Source organism: Cupressus sempervirens, chromosome 4 (assembly GCF_028749045.1).
Source record: "Cupressus sempervirens isolate cs-2001-9-10 chromosome 4, ASM2874904v1, whole genome shotgun sequence".
Taxonomy (NCBI): Eukaryota; Viridiplantae; Streptophyta; class Pinopsida; order Cupressales; family Cupressaceae; genus Cupressus; species Cupressus sempervirens.
This window is the reverse complement of record NC_143121.1, coordinates 14,865,248-14,883,577: the sequence shown is the minus strand read 5'-3', so window position 1 is coordinate 14,883,577 and position 18,330 is coordinate 14,865,248. Positions and strand designations below refer to the sequence as shown.

The window sequence follows — 18,330 nt, the reverse complement described above, 5'->3', positions numbered from 1 at the left end:
CACCCTGCCTATTATTTTTGAATGCCTTGAAATAGTTTTCTATCTAGTTCTCTACAATCTCAAATAACTTACATAAGGCCTTCTATTTGTGCAAGATAAAATATATCCATGAATTTTTAGAGAAATCAACATTTTTTTTGTAAAGGGGTAAACCCTAACCTCAATAGAGTTTGAAACTTGATGTAATAACAAAAAATTACAACATGCACTATCACATTGTGCCAATATGAAATACATAAGACACTATTTAATATTTAAAAAAAAAAGAATTTTTAAAGTAAAGTTACATAAATAAACCTTGCACATCAATATTAATTAAGTTTTAAATCCCTTTCAACATAGAAAAGATTTAATAAAAATACACTTTATGTTAGATATATTTAGTATTCACAAAAAGCAAAAATCTAAGCAATAGTCAATTAGACCTTGAACCATGATTTTACCCTTCTGGCCCATGTACTCATGTACTCATGCCAAACTTCAAGATGCTAAGGCGTTTTTCACAAATGTGGCCCATGTACTCATGCCAAAATGTTGTCTTTGTTGGAATCTTATTGGAAGCTTACAATTCTTTAATGTAAGAGCAGACTATTGAATTTGTTGCTAAAAATTACCTGACTATTACTTACATGGAAAATTGCTACCAATGATATTAATATTTTATTACAAAGATTTTTTTTTCAAAAAATATCAAGTGGCATTTTGGTCAATGTTTTTGAAATATTAAATAGCCAAAATAAGGGGGCTAGCCCTTATAAAAGTTGTCTTACCAACCTATTATGAACAAATTACCATCAGAACACAAAGACAAAAGACAACCCCTAACCAAGCGTATCACACCAAAAATAGAACCTGAACAACATAGGTTCCCAATAGGGGAATCCAACCAAAAATTTAAAAATTGACAAAATAGCAGAGTATCATAACTAACACTAGTTCAAACATAAAAAGTTTTTAAACAAAGACATCATTTCCTTAAACCTAACTAGGTTAGTGGCCCACCAAAGAAACAAAAATCACACAAAGAAACTAGAGGAGAGGACAAGGAACTAGTTAGCATTCTCATTGCCTTTCCCCTTGAGGAGAACATTAGCCCAATCTTTTGATAGGAATCCAAATAGTAATTTTCCATCCTACTAGTTTAGACCCTTCTCCTAGTTACCTTGAAGAAATTGTAGAGTGGTAGCTACTGCATGAGTCACTTTGATGGTGAACTTAGATAGAAGGCCAAAGCTTTGCTTTAGAACCATCATTTTCTCTCCAATCCCTTTGACCTCCATGATCAGACCATTTCCTCTACAGAGAAGCATGGCTTGCACTTCTCCACCTCTATGTTGTTTATCTAAAAAATGGGGAGTTAGAAATCATATGAATGTAGGAACATAAAAAAATGTTCTGTTAAGCTTCATTGATCATGGAACAACTTCACAAGATTGGAAAACCCAATCCTCTTCTAAGGAAAATTATAGAATTGGATTGAGGTGCAAACAAAGAAAGAAGAGTTGAAGGATTTCTCCCACATACACTTAAGGTGAGAAAACTAGAACCAAAATAAATAGTGTTCATATGAGATTGTTTTATAGTGAAGACCCTATAATGGAATAATAATTGTTTTGTCACTGATGTCAAACCTACTACTTGCTCATAAGACAACTACTTAGTTGATGTGAGTATTATCATTTGTTTGATTAATGGAGAGAATTTTTTTGGAGTTGATGAAAGCCAACTTCGAAGACGCCCAAGATCAACTACATGCAAAAAATTGTCAAAGAGAAGCCAAGGAGAGGAAGAGCATGGAGCAAGGGAAAAACCCTAAATGGACATGAGAGACCACAAGATATTGAAACACAATGAAAATGTATTTATAATGAGAAATGATGATCTAATGAAAATACAATGAGGGAGCCCGTATATAAAGAGCTCATGGAATCTTCTAGAACAAGGTAGAAGATGCTAGCAGATAAGTGTGACAACTAAGCATACATCCACATAAGGTGGAAAGTCCTCGAACAATGTGAGAGGATAAGTATGACTTAGGAGAGAACAAACTCCTGTATTGTCAACAACTTATAACTAACTCCTAGACTACAACTAATAAATAAAATGCATTTACCTAATTAAGCTTAAGTAATAGAATAAATAATTACTAATTAGTTATTTATTCTAACACCCCCCGTTAAGTGCAACTTAGAGAAATGCCTTAAACTCACAAAACTAAGATGAAATGCATAATGGGTCTTGGCAAAAAGGCCATTTTAGGTACCCAAGTAAAATGCAAGAAAATGCAACCTCTAAAAGAAGGGAAAGAGAGAAAACCACATGGGAAAAACCCTCCCCAAAAAGAGGTAAGAACCTAGTGAAGAACTGAAGAAGCCTCCAATTAGGAAAATGTCCCCTAAAAAAGGAACAAGGAGTGATCATGAAGAGCATCACTGAAGCATGAAGAGCCGCAAAATCTGCCAAACTGCTGATCTATAGAACCTCCATGGAAGAAAAATGCAGGAACCGTGCATGTCTATATGGTAGATGATCCATCTCATCGAAATGCATAGGTAGCCAGCCACTGCAATCGCCTTGTACATAGGATCAATCACTGAATACATAGTTCACACTATTGAACCATCAAAACATGGATGCATTAGAACAATAGCATAAAACCCCCTTAATGCAGACAAGGTGTGATGACAGGCAACTAAGAAGGTGGGCCAAAGTCTCCTATAGACGAACCAAGAACGACAAGAGAGGGAAGAGGTACAGACACCTATAAAGACATGGTCAAATTGACTCTACATGGGGCTAATGTCATGGAAGGGACACTCACTTGACAAAGGGAGAATGCCTAAAATAGAAAACAACTATCCCCCCCATTGTGCTTTATGAAAATAGTGCATGTAAAACTAACTCAAAATGATGTTCATGATCCCCAAAATGCAAAAGTGGCACTTTATCTCAGTACAATACAAAAAAGAGCTTCAAAATGATAGCTACAGTGACCAAAACTAAAAACAAGCTGCAACAAAACAAATTATAGCTCAAAACAAAAGGAACCATGCTAGGAAAATGATCCTCCAGCCTAAAACACTCAAAATATCCACCATATAGAAAAAATGCCAAAACTATGATAGAAAGAGCATGGGCCAAAAATTTAGAAAAAGGACCACATTTCTAAAATGGTGATAGAACTAGCCTTCCAAAAATATAAAGTTTTCAAAAAATAGGCATGGGATGCAAAAGTTATGCTTGCCGGAGTCAAAAATAGAACTTTGGTTTTTGACTAAAAAAAAGGCAATGAAAAGGCATCAAAACCTGAAAATACCTGCACCAATGTCTCTGTCTTAGAACCAGCTTTTTGATGCTTCTTTCGAATCATAAAAATACCTCCATATGCTCAAGTTATGGCCAAAAAACTAAAGGTAGGTCCAAAATGACCCTGAAGGAGATGTGCAAGAAGGTTTGAGGACATCATGCTGACATCATGCTAATGTCAAAAAATCTCTACAAGAAATTTGATGGCAAAAAATAGGCCACATGGGAGCCATGTGGCAGTGCCACATGGACAACACATGGAAGGCGAGTGATGTGGCAGGGGCCACATGGCAAAGTGCCACATGTCCTGCACAGATTGGGTGTTGATTTAACAGAAAAACCATGCAGTCAAATGTGGTGGTGAGGCCACAGGTGGGTGACAGTCGATGGCGGGTGGAGCAATGCACGAGCGGCGCTGAACCATTGGCTGAAACTGGAGCGGTGCAGAGCGTAGTGGTAGAGGGCACCGGAGGAGGAAGGACAGAGTGTAATGGTGGGCGAGTGGCCCCGCGATGGCTGCTAGGTGGTGCCATGGTGAAGTGCCCACAAATTATTTAAAAAAAAAGAAAAAAAAAAGTGCAAATCATCTGTACAACCATACAGAAGGGCCTGCAGGCAAAAAAAAAAAAAAAAATTGCCTCCTGAAGCTCTATCTCCAAATTCAACAAGTTTTATATGAATCTTGACTGCAAATGGCCTTTCAGATCCAATGGTTATGTCCGTTTGGCCCCAATGTGGTCCAAAAATTTGTTGATCCCCTGATTTGAAGAAAAAATGCACAAACAAACTAAGGTTTGTGACTTCAAATCACAACTTCAAAAAACTTCAACCAAGTAGCAGTAGGAAGGCTCTAATACCATTTTGGAGTTGATGAAAGCCAACTCCGAAGATGCCCAAGATCACATGCATGTGAAAACTTGTCAAAGAGAACCCAAGGAGAGGAAGAACTTGGAGCAAGGGAAAAACCCTAAATGGACATGAGAGACCACAAGATATTGAAACATAATGAAAATGTATTTACAATGAGAAGTGATGATCTGATGAAAATACAATGAGGGAGCCCGTATATAAAGAGCTCAAGGAATCTTCTAGAACAAGCTAAAAGATGCTAGGAGATAAGTGTGACAACTAAGCATACATCCACATAAGGTGGAAAGTCCTCAAACAATGTGAGAGGATAAATATGGCTTCGGAGAGAACAAACTCCTGTATTGTCAACAACTTATAACTAACCCCTAGACTACAACTAATAGATAAAATGCATTTACCTAAGTAAGCTTAAGTAATATTATTTAATCTAACAAATTTGATCAAATAAGATAACAAATTCACCTAGAGGAAAGGTTGAGTTATGGTATGACAAAGGACTACAAAGATTATTTAAGATAGTGATTATATAGTGTATTATTTATCTACTTAAGGTTGCAATGGATGGATACATTGATTAAGTTTATTTGGACAACTAAGAAGAATCAAGTCTGCCAAGCTTGACCAAGTGGATAGTAGGTGCTGAGAAAAGTTAGTGTAAGCCAAGTAGACAATTAGTTGGAGTCAAGTATAGTGAAGATTCAGTGTATGTTGATTGAACTTAGTGTAAGTTGAGTAAAGTTTAGTTGATGCCTAGCACCAGTAAACTTAAGTGTTTGTTGAGTTAACTAGTGGAAGATGACTAGAAGAAAAATATGGAAGTCGAGTGCCAATATTAATGTTAAATCATAGATTTGAAGAATTAGAGAAGACTATTTTGTTTTCTTGAATTGTGTGAGGCATTTGGAGGATAAGTATGATGATATGGTGAGTTGGTGGCATAGAATTCAAGGTAAAAAATTTTGTGGTGAATTTAAAGAGGATTGAAGAAGAAGTTTTTAGAGGAACCAAATGGAAAAGTTGGTAGATTCATTGTATCCTACCTAATCCTACCTAACCCTAAAATGGACTATTGAGGTTGAATGCAAAAAGATCTTAAATCTCTATTTATAGAGAGAGTTGGTTAGAAGAAAAGGTTTTCATGTGTGAGAACCTAAGGAGTGTTGGAAATAATCAAGACTAGCTAGGTTACAGAGAGGGGAGGGATGAATCAGTAACCTCAAAAGCTTTAAATTAATTCAACACTTAATCCATTCATCATTAATTCATCTAATCTACTACATGCATGAGAAAAGATAAAAATTCATAACACATGAACACAGAATTTTGGTGACCTAGAAACCTTCCAAATAGAAAGGAAAAATGGGGTGGAGATGATACCAAAAAACTTCACTACTCTAGTATAAATTTGGCCTATTAGGGCTTACATTGACCACTTCTGATGGTCGGCCCTATTAAGAGAAATTTGGACTACTAGATCCACCTTATTACAATTTTTACAGACATACAATGAAGTATGCACTCTATTAAGAGATTTAAAGAAAGTCTATTAACTCTACCCTATTAAAGGATTTAGAAAATTGATTCACCTATTAGGATGAAATAGTAGATCTAACTTACAACTCGATTTATGATTATATCCTTGAAGTACAGATCACCTCTTGTGATTAATATAACTTTACTGCTCCTTGTAGACCTTGTTGAATACTCTGCTCTGCTACTAATTCACATTGACTCTTCTCAAAACATTACATATCCATTCCTTCATATACTCATGCATATATTGAAAATGATACAATAAATTACATATATACCATTCCAATATTTACAAATACAAGGTTAGCTAAAACACAAGAAAACAAAATATTACTGAGTCAACCAAATAGTAGAAACTCAAGTTCTATAAGTTGACTTGGTGAAATTTTGATACTCGGCATCCAATACATTACTCAGCATTTTCATGCACTTGGTAGAAGTAGAAGTTCGGTCCATACTAATCATACAACATAGCTTTGAACTCGGTAACCATTGGAGGCTTAGTAGATATAGTGTTACTTGGTAGATACTAAATCCTTTGTTTACCTTGCTTTCACTTGGTAAACAATATTCATCCATCACTTGGTAGATACTGGCTTCTCATCACACAAACTAATGACTCAGTAGAGACTATGAAGCTCAATGACCACTATCTACTCAGTGATAATTGTCTGCTCAATAAATACTATTGGCCTACACACTCACTCAATAGCTTCAGAAATGCTCGGTATAAACTGTAGACTAAGTGATGAGCTCGATAACCATACAAAATTGAATAAGTGTTTTCACTAATGACAAATACAACATAATGCTAACAAGGAGGACAAGGAGTCTAGGATATTACTTCATTTAGTGGCTGAATAAAAGAGACTACAAATGGCACGCAACACAATAAGACTTAAGAGTATGAATGCTTGGAGGGTGAACAAGCTATTAGAGTTGAAGTGTGTGAAAGCCAAGAAAAATGGAGCACTCAAATAGAGATCTATAATTGATGCCCTATGAAAGGCCAACCCTATTAAAGGTTATAATTTGCACATAAAATCCATGTGTCAAATGTTTTTTTGAATATATTACATGTTTCATGCTTAGATTTTTTCAAATTTATTTTGACCTAGGACAGTAACCTAAAAAATTTAAGTATTGTATGATCTAATGGATGCATGCACAATAAGGTTTTATGGATATGGGTTTAGTAAGCTGTGAAAATTTTTATATGTAGATTTGGACCTTGGATAACTGATTCATCCCTCCCATCTCTCAATTGTTCTTAAGAATTTGAACAAGTGGACTCAGAGCCATCTCGTTAGGAGGACTAGTTTGAAGGTACTAGAAGCAAAAGATCAAGATGTCCAAAAGAGAGGTATGAAAGCTTAACAAGGAGAACTTCCCTGCATGGAAAAGTCTAATTAAGCTACACCTAAGTAGTCTTGGAGACCATGAACAATCTACCATCATCACTGAGCATGTTGAACCTTTTGGAGCCCTAACTACTAATTATCTAAAAAAGAGGAAAGAACACAATCAGGCAATGTCGGAGATTGCTTCTACCCTAAGTTAAGCTGAGTTCAATGACATCAAGAATTGTGATTATGAAAAGAAGATGTGGGTTACTCTATGTACCCTTTATGGAGGAGACACAAATGTCTTAAGAGCCAAATTTGAAAGTCTTAGAGGAAAATTTGATGAGATAAGGATACAAGAAGGTGAGAATGTTGCTAAATATTTCTCTAGAATAAAAGATATTGTTAATTCTATAGGAGAATCTAATGGTAATATTGATAATGATAATGTATTGAGTAAAGTGCTAAAAATTCTATTTCCCATGTATGGTATTGGATTTTTTCCATACAAGAACTAAGATGTATACTATGTTCAAATTTGACTCTAGAAGGTTTGGTAGGTAGGCTCACTACCTTTGAGCTCTCTAATTTTGATAATTTTAGACTTGAAAATGTTGAATCCACTTTCAAAACTAAGTTGTCATTAAAGGAGCCTAAGGAGAAGAAAGAAAAGGTCAAATATATTTCTAGTGATAGTGACATAGATGAGGAGGATGTAGAACAACTTGAAGCACTGCTAGTAAGGAGATTTCACAGAGACAAAGGAAAATTTAAAGGTAACTTATCTATCATGTGTTTTAATTAAAATGAGGTTGGTCATATTACTACTAGATGTCTAGAGAAGAAGAAAAATAGACTTGGAGATGAATAAAAAAGTAAAAGAGATGAGGAAAACAAAGATTACAAAGAGAGAGGAAAGAAGTCTTGCTACATTGTAGGGGAGGAAACCAAATATGGAATTGATGATCATGATGATGAAGTGGTATATTTTGCAATGCAGGATGATTCTGATGAGGATTAGGCAACTACACTAGTGCCTAATATGAAAAAGAGTGAGAGATGGATCATTGATAGGGGGTGTTCACATCATATGACTAGAACTAAAACTAAGTTCATTATCTTGAATTATTATGATGGAAACAATGTAAGGTTTGGTAATGATGCACCCTATTTAATAAAAGGGAAAGGGTTATTATGTTGAAGGAGTTAAGTATAATTTGTTGAGTGTGACAATGTTTATTATGTTGAAGGACTTAAGTATAATTTGTTGAGTGTGTCATAACTAAATAGTTCATGTTGCAAGGTTGATTTTGAGAACAAGATAGCTAAGATCTATGCCACTGATGGGAAACTAATTTGGAAAGGTGATCAAACTAGATGTAATCTATTTTATCTTAATATGAATGATGCTACTTATCTTGTTGTAGAATTTGATGATGTGTGGTTATGGAACAAGAGGTTATGTCATGTTAATTTTGATAACTTGGTTAGTATCAGTAACATGAGAAAAGTGAGATGTTTGTCTAAATTGAAGAAACTTGACAATATAATTTGCAAACAATGTTAGTTGGGCAAGATGAAAAAATCTACTTTCAACAGTAACTGATGCAGGAGCATCCTAGGTGTAAGAGAAATCTTGCATCACTCAAAAATATTTTCTTTTCAATATTTTCTATTTTAATGAGGACTAGTAGATAGGGTAGTTACTACTTATGAGAGCTTGCTATTTTTAGTAAGTTTGTCATATGAGTTTGAAATGTTCTCATTTTATATATGAAGGTTCATTTTAGAGTTATAAGCCTACCATAAAAATATCATTGCTCGAGCTTAAGTATTAGAGAAGTTATTGTGGATTTTCAATGGAAACATTTATAGAAAAATCTTTAGGCTTACTATTGGAGGCCTTAAAGTTCTTGGATGAGGTCCAAAAACTTGATAGAAGGGCACTTCCAATGTATTTTGCCTGTAGATCAAGAGCTGGTGTTTCAGAAAAGTTGTCATAATAGCCAATCGCATAAACAATTTTAGAGTTATGGCCTTCCAAAGTTGGGCTACTCAAAATATCTAAAATAATTGTCAAAGATGTATTTGGCCAACTCTATATGTATTGTTAGGGTTTTTTGGCCCTAGGTATTAAGTTTCATTGTCTAGAACCTTCCTCGACAACATAAAATTGCCTATTTCAGAAAGACCCAAATATTGTCTAGAATAGCTCTAGGTGATAGTTCATAGCTTATCTTGTAGATTATTGTAATGAAGGCATACATGTGGGTTAGCATATTGTACTTGTGAATTCTATAATTTTACATTTGTAGTGCAAATAAAAGGTCCATATTTTGTTCTCACATGTGTTGTTGTTTCTTTGTTTTTTGTTATGGTTTATGGTATTAAGGGAAGCATTGTTCATCAAGTGGTATCATAGCTAGAGTTCTTATGTGTGTGGACAGATTACTGACTGTGAGGTAGTTTGCACCAAGACTATGGTTTCAGCTAAGAATGTGGATAGATCACCAATTATGAGGCAGTTTGCATTAAGGTTTAAGCAAAAGTGTGAAAATGCCTCCACAAAGAGAGCATGGTGGAAGAGTTGAAGGTGGTACACTTGAGGATTTTAGAACCCTCTAGAGGAAAATATAAGCAATGCAAAAATAGATTCAGAGAGGAATGAATCTTTTCATTGGAGATGATAAAAGTAAGGATGAAAGAAAAGAAGAAGGAGACATAGGCCCATATGTAGTAAAGGAAGTTCTTAACCAACAGGAGATGAAGATTTTTAGGGCCATTTCCAATATTGGAAAAAGACCTAAGTTTTATGTTCCCCCATTTTTGGGAAATCTCAACCCAAAGGAATTGATCAACTAGATCAATGAATTGGAAGAGTACTTTGGATATGAACATATTGAAGATCCAAATAGGGTCAAGTTTGTGAAGGACAAACGGAAGGGTCATACATAGATCTAGTGGCAAGAGATTTAGTTGGATAAAAATAAAAGATGAAAGGAAAAAATCACTATATGGGATCACATGGTAGCTAAAATGAAGTGATAGTTCATTCCCATGGATTATAAGCTTGATCTATTAAAGAAAATGCAATGGTTGAAGCAAGCAAGAAAAATTGTTCAAGAGTATATTGAAGAGTTCTACTGAGTTCTCATTAGAATTGGCCATGTAGAAGCTGATAAGGAGAAATTTTCTTGTTATATTAATAGGTTATGAAAAAGAATTCTAGATGTGATGAGTTTTGTTCGAGTAACCAATATTGAGTTGGCATACTAGTTTTCCCTAAGGGTTGAGGAGAAACTAAGAAAGATGTTTGATAACAAGAATAGTGGAAGAGTTCATGGTGGAATATCTAGCAGACAATCTTATGGAAGTTGAAATGGTGACCAGAAGAACAAGGATGAGGATGGAAGTACAAGTTAGAACCATAGGGAAAACAATTTCAATCATTTCCATGATCAGAATAATAGATATCAAAGAGGAAGAGGCAAAGGACAAGGATCTAGAAGAGGAGGCTTCTATGGGAAATGTTTTCACTGCGAAGAAGAATGGCATAGAGCATTTGAATGTACTCAGCACCAAAGAAGGATGGTGTTAGTTTGTGGTGACTAATCAAGAAAGTATCGTACATACTTTAGAAAGTCTTATATGGGTTGAATCAACCACGTCGGAAATGGTATCTAAAATTTGATAGTTTTATGCATGAGCATGGATATAGTAGGTGTCATGCAAATAATTGTGTTTATTTTAAGAGGTTGGATGATGACAGTTACATTATTTTATCTTTATATGTTGATGATACGCTTGTATCTGGCTCTAACATGGATCAGATTAAGGGTTTGAAATGCTAGTTAGCACATGCATTTGCTATGAAGCATTTCGGAGCAGAAAAACAAATCCTTTGTATAAATATTTGCAGAGATAGGAAGAACAAGAAATTAAGGCTATCTCAGACTGATTATGTTGAGAAGGTGTTGCAATGATGCAGGAGCATCTAGAGGAAGAAGGGTAATCCTATGTCACCCAAAAAATGTACTTAGATTTAGTTTCTATTTCATATGTTTTCATTTTTGGATACCCATTTGGATCAAATAAAGGTTCCAACTCTCACAGTTCCACTATCCATGTTCTAGGATAGAGTATTTGAACACCTTGGGATACATGTAAATGCCGAAAAAATATGAGTATGTAATTGAGCCATCATTTTGGTGAACTAGAAGGTGTAAATTTTTTAGATGATTGTAACTATAATTTAGAGCATTCTAGAAAAATAATCAGGTCAAAAGGCCACATGGTTTGAAAGTTATCACAGTTTTCTAATTTCTAGAGACCTCCTAAGAATGCTTCAAATTCAGGTTAGTGGCATTAAATGACATCAAGTAGGGCCAAAAAAATGGGGGAGGAGCAAAGCTCATCCATAGGGCTATAGAGTGCTTTGAGAGCTTTCCAAAAATGTAAACGATTCGTTAATCGGAGCCACAGTTCAAAAGTTATGCCTCTCGAAAGTTCGGTTACCATTTTTGGATTCTTCTAATTTTGTGCCATCTTCTAATGCAACTTCTGGAACCTTCTATTTGGTCAGTGGATGCCAACTAGCACTTTCTATAATGTATTCCAAATCCTTAACCCTCTGAGGTCTATTTAAGAACATTTATGGCATTGTAAAAGGCAGTTCAGAGTGGAGTTTGAGAGAAGGTACCGGGAGAAGAATTTATCTCCAGATTTATGCTATTGTAAGCCCATAGGGCTTGTTTTGGAGTCTGTTTCTCTAAACTAAGTGTACTAGCATATTTTTATAGTTAATAAATTTTTTCCCTTTCCTATTGTGTCCATTCTATGTTTGGGTTGTGTCCCCATCATGCAACATTTCTCTATGGAGAATGTTAAAGCTCTCAACACACCTTTACCTAGTCATTTGAAGTTGACTAAGGAGATGTGTCCCAAGACACAAGAAGACAAGGATAAGATGTCAAAGGTACCCTATGCTTCAGTTGTAGGAAGCTTGATGTATGCTATTTAATGTACAAGGCCAGATATTGCACATGTAGTGGGAGTCATTAACAAGTGTATGAGACATCCAAGAATTGAGCATTGAAATGTAGTTAAATAGATTCTTAGATATCTAAGAAGAACATCTAGTACATGTTTACACTTTGGGGGCTCTACTACTACTTTATAAGGCTATGTTGAATCGGATTTGGTAGGGGATATTGATACCAAGTAGAGTACTATAGGTTTTGTATTTATTGTTGGTGGGGCAGTTGTGAGCTGGGTTTTTAGGTTATAGAAGGTTAATGATTTATCCACTATAGAGGTAGAGTATGTTGCTGCTATAGAGGCAGCCAAGGAGATGATATGGCTTCAGTTCTTCTTGGAAGAATGGGGACACCCTCAAAGGGATAATCATTTTTTTACGGATAGTTAGAGTGTCATTCATCTCGCAAATAATTTAGCTCTACATTCAAAGAAAGAAACATATAATTGTGGTACCATTTCATTCAGTTAGTTTTGGATGATGAGAACTTAGAGCTCGATAAGATACATACAGATGAGAATCTAGTGGATATGTTTGCAAAGGTAGTGACAAGGGAGAAGTTGAATTCCTCTTTAGCTTCAGTTAGTCTCCTAGACTAAATAGGAATAAAAGAACAATAAAGTCCAGGGTGGTTTCATCCAGTGGGAACCCCATGTGGTAGTAGTATTACTACAAGATCAGTCTCCAAGTGGAAGATTGTTGTCTAGTGTGGAGCCAAATTAGTCCCCAAGTGTGAGATTGTTAGTTTGTGGTGATTGATCAGGAAAGTAATGTACATACTTCATAAATTCTTTATCAGGATTTTGTGCTGACATGTAATTTTTAATGATAACCCTAAAGTAGTAAAAATACTTGTATAAAAGGGCTTAGGCTTAGGGATTGATTCATTGCGGTGGTGTGAAAATTGGTTATTGTGGCAATATTGAGTTGTAAAGGATTATGTATTGTAATCAAGTTGTATTTAATGGATTGTAATAAAATTATACTTGTTGTTTCATGAATGTAGCCCAGGGATTAGGTGAACCACGTTAAATCTTGGTGTCTTGTGTTATTTTCTATGTGATCTATTATTTTCTGATATTGTTTATATTTGCATGTAATTACATTTTATCTATCTATGGTTAAATCTTAATAGACGGATTGAAGAATAGAAGGTTAGGCTAGAGTTGTACATGTTGATGAAGATGCTAGATTATCGCAATCTAAAGATGCTAGAAGAGGAGATGTCATAGATAATATAAGAGTCCTATTGAGTGGTGAGAATGAACCTAATCAAAGAAGGAGCTTTTTTCGCACAAGGTGGAAATGTGAAGATAATTTTTGTGATGTGTCCATTAATGGTAGAAGTACTAACAATCTAGTATCATAAATGATGGTCATGAAGTTGAAGCTGAAGAGATAGAAATACCCATGTCCATACTATATTGCTTGGGTGCAAAGTGACCACAAGGTCATGGTCAATGAGAAGTGCTTAGTGAAGTTCAGGATTCAAAGCTACCAGGATGAGGTACTATGTGATATCATACCTATGGACATATGTCATATGTTGTTGGGTAGGCTATGATAGTTTGACAAGTATGTTGTATACAATGGGTGAGAAAATACCTTTACTCTAACCAAGGATGGAGTGAAACATAAGCTGAAGCCATTGAAGGATAAAGAAGAAAAGGTATGTAGTACTGCTATAATATGTTTTGTTGATGGAAAAGAGTTTCTCAAAAGTACAAAGAGTGAGCAGATGTGATTTTCTATAATTCCAAAAGATAAAAAAGAATAAATAGAGGAGGTGCCTATAGAAGTTATAGATATGTTAGGAATTTTTTTGATATTGTATCAGATAATATACCTGATGGGTTGCCCCCAATGAGGAAGATCAGTCACTAGATGGATTTGGTTGTAGGAGCCAATTTTCCAAACAAGGCAGCAGAAAAATTGACACCAGTAGAAAGTGAAGAGTTGAATAAACAAGTTCATGAGTTGTTGTAGAAGGGGTTGATTTGAGAGAGTCCAAGTCCATGTGTTGTACTAGTAGTATTAGGACCAAAGAAGAATGGAGAATGGAGGATGTGCACAAATTCTTGTACTATCAACAAGATCAAAATCAAGTATAGATTTCCATTGCTAGGGATGGATGATATTATGGAATGTTGGAGTGGAGCTGAGCATTTCACAAAGATAGATATAAAGAGTGGGTACCATCAGATAAGTATCAAAGAAGGTGATGAGTGGAAGACTACTTTCAAGATAAAAGAAGGATTGTACGAGTGGTTAGTCATGCCATTTGGACTAATCAATGCACCAAGCATTTCAATGAGGCACTGAAGGAGTTTTGAGTAAGTTTTTAATTGTTTACCTAGATGACATTTTGGTCTTTAGGAAGACATTGGAAGAGAATTTGATCCATATTCACAAGGTGTTTGATAAGTTGAGGGAAGAAAAGTTATTGATAAACTTTAAGAAGTGTAGTTTTGTAAAGAAGTTGGTGTACCTGGGATTTCTAGTCTTAGCAGAAGCTCTAAAAATGGACCTAGAGAAAGTGAAGCCTATTCTTGAATGGCCTACTCCAAGGAGTGCGACAAAGGTAAGATATTTTCATTGACTAGCTTTTTTTTTTATAGAAAGGTCATAAGAGGTTTTAGCAGTATTTGTGGAACCTTGATTGAATCAATGAGAGGGAATATGAAAGAATTTAAGTGGACTGTATGAGTAGATAAAAGTTTTAATATGCTGAAATAGAAGGTTACTAAGCATCTTTTTTTAGCACTTCCTAATTTTAACAAGGTGTTTCAAGTAGACTATGATGCTACTGATACTAGAATAGGAGCTATTTTGAACCAAGAAGGTTGACCTATTGCTTATTTCAATGAGAAATTGAATGATACAAAAAGAAAATATTATGTTTATGATCAATAATTTTATGTTATAGTTCAAGCATTGAAGAAGTGGAGACACTATCTTCTTCCTAAGGATTTTTTATTTATTTATACTAATCATCAAGCTTTCTAATATTTGAATAGTCAAGGAAAATTAAACGAAAGGCATTTGAAGTGGGTTGAGTTTTTGTAGAGTTATACATTTGTTTTGAAACATAGGAGTGGAAAGTCTAACAAAGCTATAGATGCTCTTAGTAGAAGACAACTTTCACTGATAGAAATGTAGATAGAGGTGGTTGGGTTAAAAGAACTCAGTACTTTGTATCCAAATGACCCTAATTTTGGTGAAGCATGGAAGACTTGTATAGAACCTATTGCACTTGATAGGAAAAAGTGGTTTGATTTCATGATCTAGGATAGTATGTTGTTTAGAGGAAGCTAGTTGTACATTCCTAGAAGTTTAATGAGAGAGAATATCATCAAGGAGAAGCATAGTGGAGGATTGGCTAGACATTTTGATAGAGATAAAACCATAGAATTGGTTGTTGAGAATTATTACTAGCCAAAGTTGCAGAAAGATATGAAGAAGTATGTATAGAGTTGCAGAGTATGCTAGATGGTGAAATGAGTGAAGTAGAATAGAGGGTTGTATCAACCATTACCTGTACTAGAGAAACTATGGGATGATGCCAACATAGATTTTATTCTTGGATTATTGAGGACATAGTGAGGGCATGATTCTATTTTTGTGGTGGTTGATAGGTTTTCAAAGATGGCACATTTTATTATTTGTGAGAAGACTAATGATGTTGTTCATGTGGTAGAATTATTTTTCACAGAAGTGGTGAGACTACATGGTCTACCAAAGAGTATAGTTTCAGATCAAGATACCAATTTTTTTTGAGTATTTCTTGTGTACATTGTGGAAGAAATTTAAGACAAATTTGAAGTTTAGTTCATTGCATCATCCATAAAGTGACACACAAATAGAATTGGTGAATAGGAGTTTGGGAAATTTGCTAAGATGTTTGGTTGGAGACAAGCCAAAAGAATGGGATATGATTTTACCAAAGGTAGAATTTTCATATAATAATTTTATCAATAGGAGTACTAGTAAATCACCATTCTAGATTGTATACACGACTATTCCCAGAAATGTTTCTGGATTGAGGCAGTTGGATAAAGGAGAGATAAGTAGTGCTAAAGAAGAAGAATTTGTTGAATAGTTGAAGAACATCCATGAGGAGGTGAGGAAGCACATCATAAAGATGAATATAGAGTTCAAGATGAAGGTAGATGTGAAAAGGATGTATAAAGAATTTTAGGTTGAAGATGAAGTCATGGTTCATTTGAGAAAGGATAGTTTTCCAGTGGGTACATACAATAAGCTGAAGATGAAGTTTGGAGTATGCAAGATAGTGAAAATACATGATTTTGGAAATGCTTATGAAGCAGAGTTGCTTTTTGAATTGAATATTTTACCAGTATTTATTATTTCAGATTTGAGAGAGTATTATGAAGGATGTGATAGAGATGAAGTTATAGAAGCGCACTGGAGTATTCCAATAACTAGTTCAACTACAAAGGGGATTGAGGAGATATTGGATAGTTGTTTTGGAAAATGTAGAAGAAAAAAACTTATAAAGAATAATTGGTCAAATGGAAAGGGAGGCCAGTAGTGGATTCATCATGGATAGAAAAGGAGGAGGTTAACCATCTTGGTTTTCCTCAGAACACCTGAGAGGTGATGGAGTCACTTCTCAAAATTACCCCAGGTGTCTAATCTAGGATCATCCTAGGTGTAAGAGCAATCTTGTATCACCCAAATATATTTTATTTTTAGTCTCTTCATTTTAATAAGGACTAGAAGATAGGGTGGTTTCTATTTATGGGAACTTACTATTTTTAGTAAGTTTGTCATATGAGCTCAGATATGAAGGTTCATTTTAGGGTTATAAGCCTACCATAAAAATCTCATTACTCAAGATTAAGTATTGTAGAAGTTATTGTAGATTTTTAGTGGAAAAATTTGTAGAAAAATCTGCAGGCTCAACATTAGAGGCCTTAGAGTGCCCAGATGAGGTTCAAAAACTTAATGGAAGGGCACTATCACTGTCTCAAATTTGTAGACCAAGAGCTAGCAAATTTGAGAAGTTTTTATAATAACCAATTAGAGCAACGGTTTGAGATTTAAGGCCTTCCAAAGTTGGGCTACCTAAAATATCTTAAATAATTGTCCAAGATGTATTTGGCTGACTCTATATGTATTGTTAGGGTCTATCGACCCTACGTATTAAGTTTAATTTTCTAGAACCTTCCCAAGTAACATAAAATTCCCTATTTAAGAAAGGCCAAATATTATCTAGAAAATTTCTAGGTGATAGTTCGTAGCTTGTCTTGCAGATTATTGTAATGAAGGAACCCATGCGGGTTAGCATATTGTACTTTTGAATTCTATAATTTTACATTTGCAATACCAATATGAAGTCTATACGTTTTTCTTATGTTATGAGTTATCATAGTAAGGGGAGCACCCTTCATCAATAAGACTCACAGCTCAGAAGAAATTCTTAATATTGTTCATACTGAATTGTGTGAACCAATCAATGTGCAAAGATAAAAAGGTGACAAGTACATTATCCTATTTGTTGATGATTATTATAGGATGATGACAATTATCTTTCTAAAACAAAAAGCTAATGATTTTCAAATATTTAAGTGGTACTTAGTAGGAGTTGAGAAAGGAGATAGGGAAAATCCTAAAATATTTGAGATCTAACAAAGGATGAGAATTTACACCAAATGAGTTTGAGATGTTCGATAATGATAGAGGGAAAAAATATGCATTTGCACCTAGGACCCCTCCACAAAATGGAATTATTGAAAGGAGGTACAAATATGTAATGGATTGTGCTAGGACACTCATGATGGAGAAGAATGTTTCTTTGAAATACTAGAGAGAGGATGTAAGTACAACTATCTATACCTTGAACTATGTACAAGTCAAGAAAGGTACTCATTCAACACCTTGTGAAATATGGTATGGATACTCACCCAATGCCAAATAATTTAAGGTATTTGCAAGAAAGTGCTATATTCTTACAAATTTTAGGAGTGGAAAATTAGATTCTAAAAGAGAAGAATGCATATTCCTTTTCTATTCCACAAGAAGTAAAGCTTATAAGTGTTTAAATACTAACACTAACAAAGTTGTGGAAAGTGAAAATGTGAAGTTTAATAAATATACAAAGGTACATGAGGTTGAACTTATGAAGGAACCAAAGGAATAAAAATATTTTGTATAATTTTATGAAGGTATGCTTGCAGATGAAGATGTTGTAAATCAAGTTGAAATTCAACAACAAGTGTC

General features: G+C 34.7%; 1 protein-coding gene across 1 annotated transcript in view; it reads left to right on the top strand.

Moving 5' to 3' along the window:
- The window catches only part of LOC149559692 (lipid phosphate phosphatase epsilon 2, chloroplastic-like), a 175,015-nt gene that overhangs the window by 94,411 nt on the left and 62,274 nt on the right, over nucleotides 1-18,330 (top strand). The gene's annotated exons all lie outside the window — the stretch shown is intronic.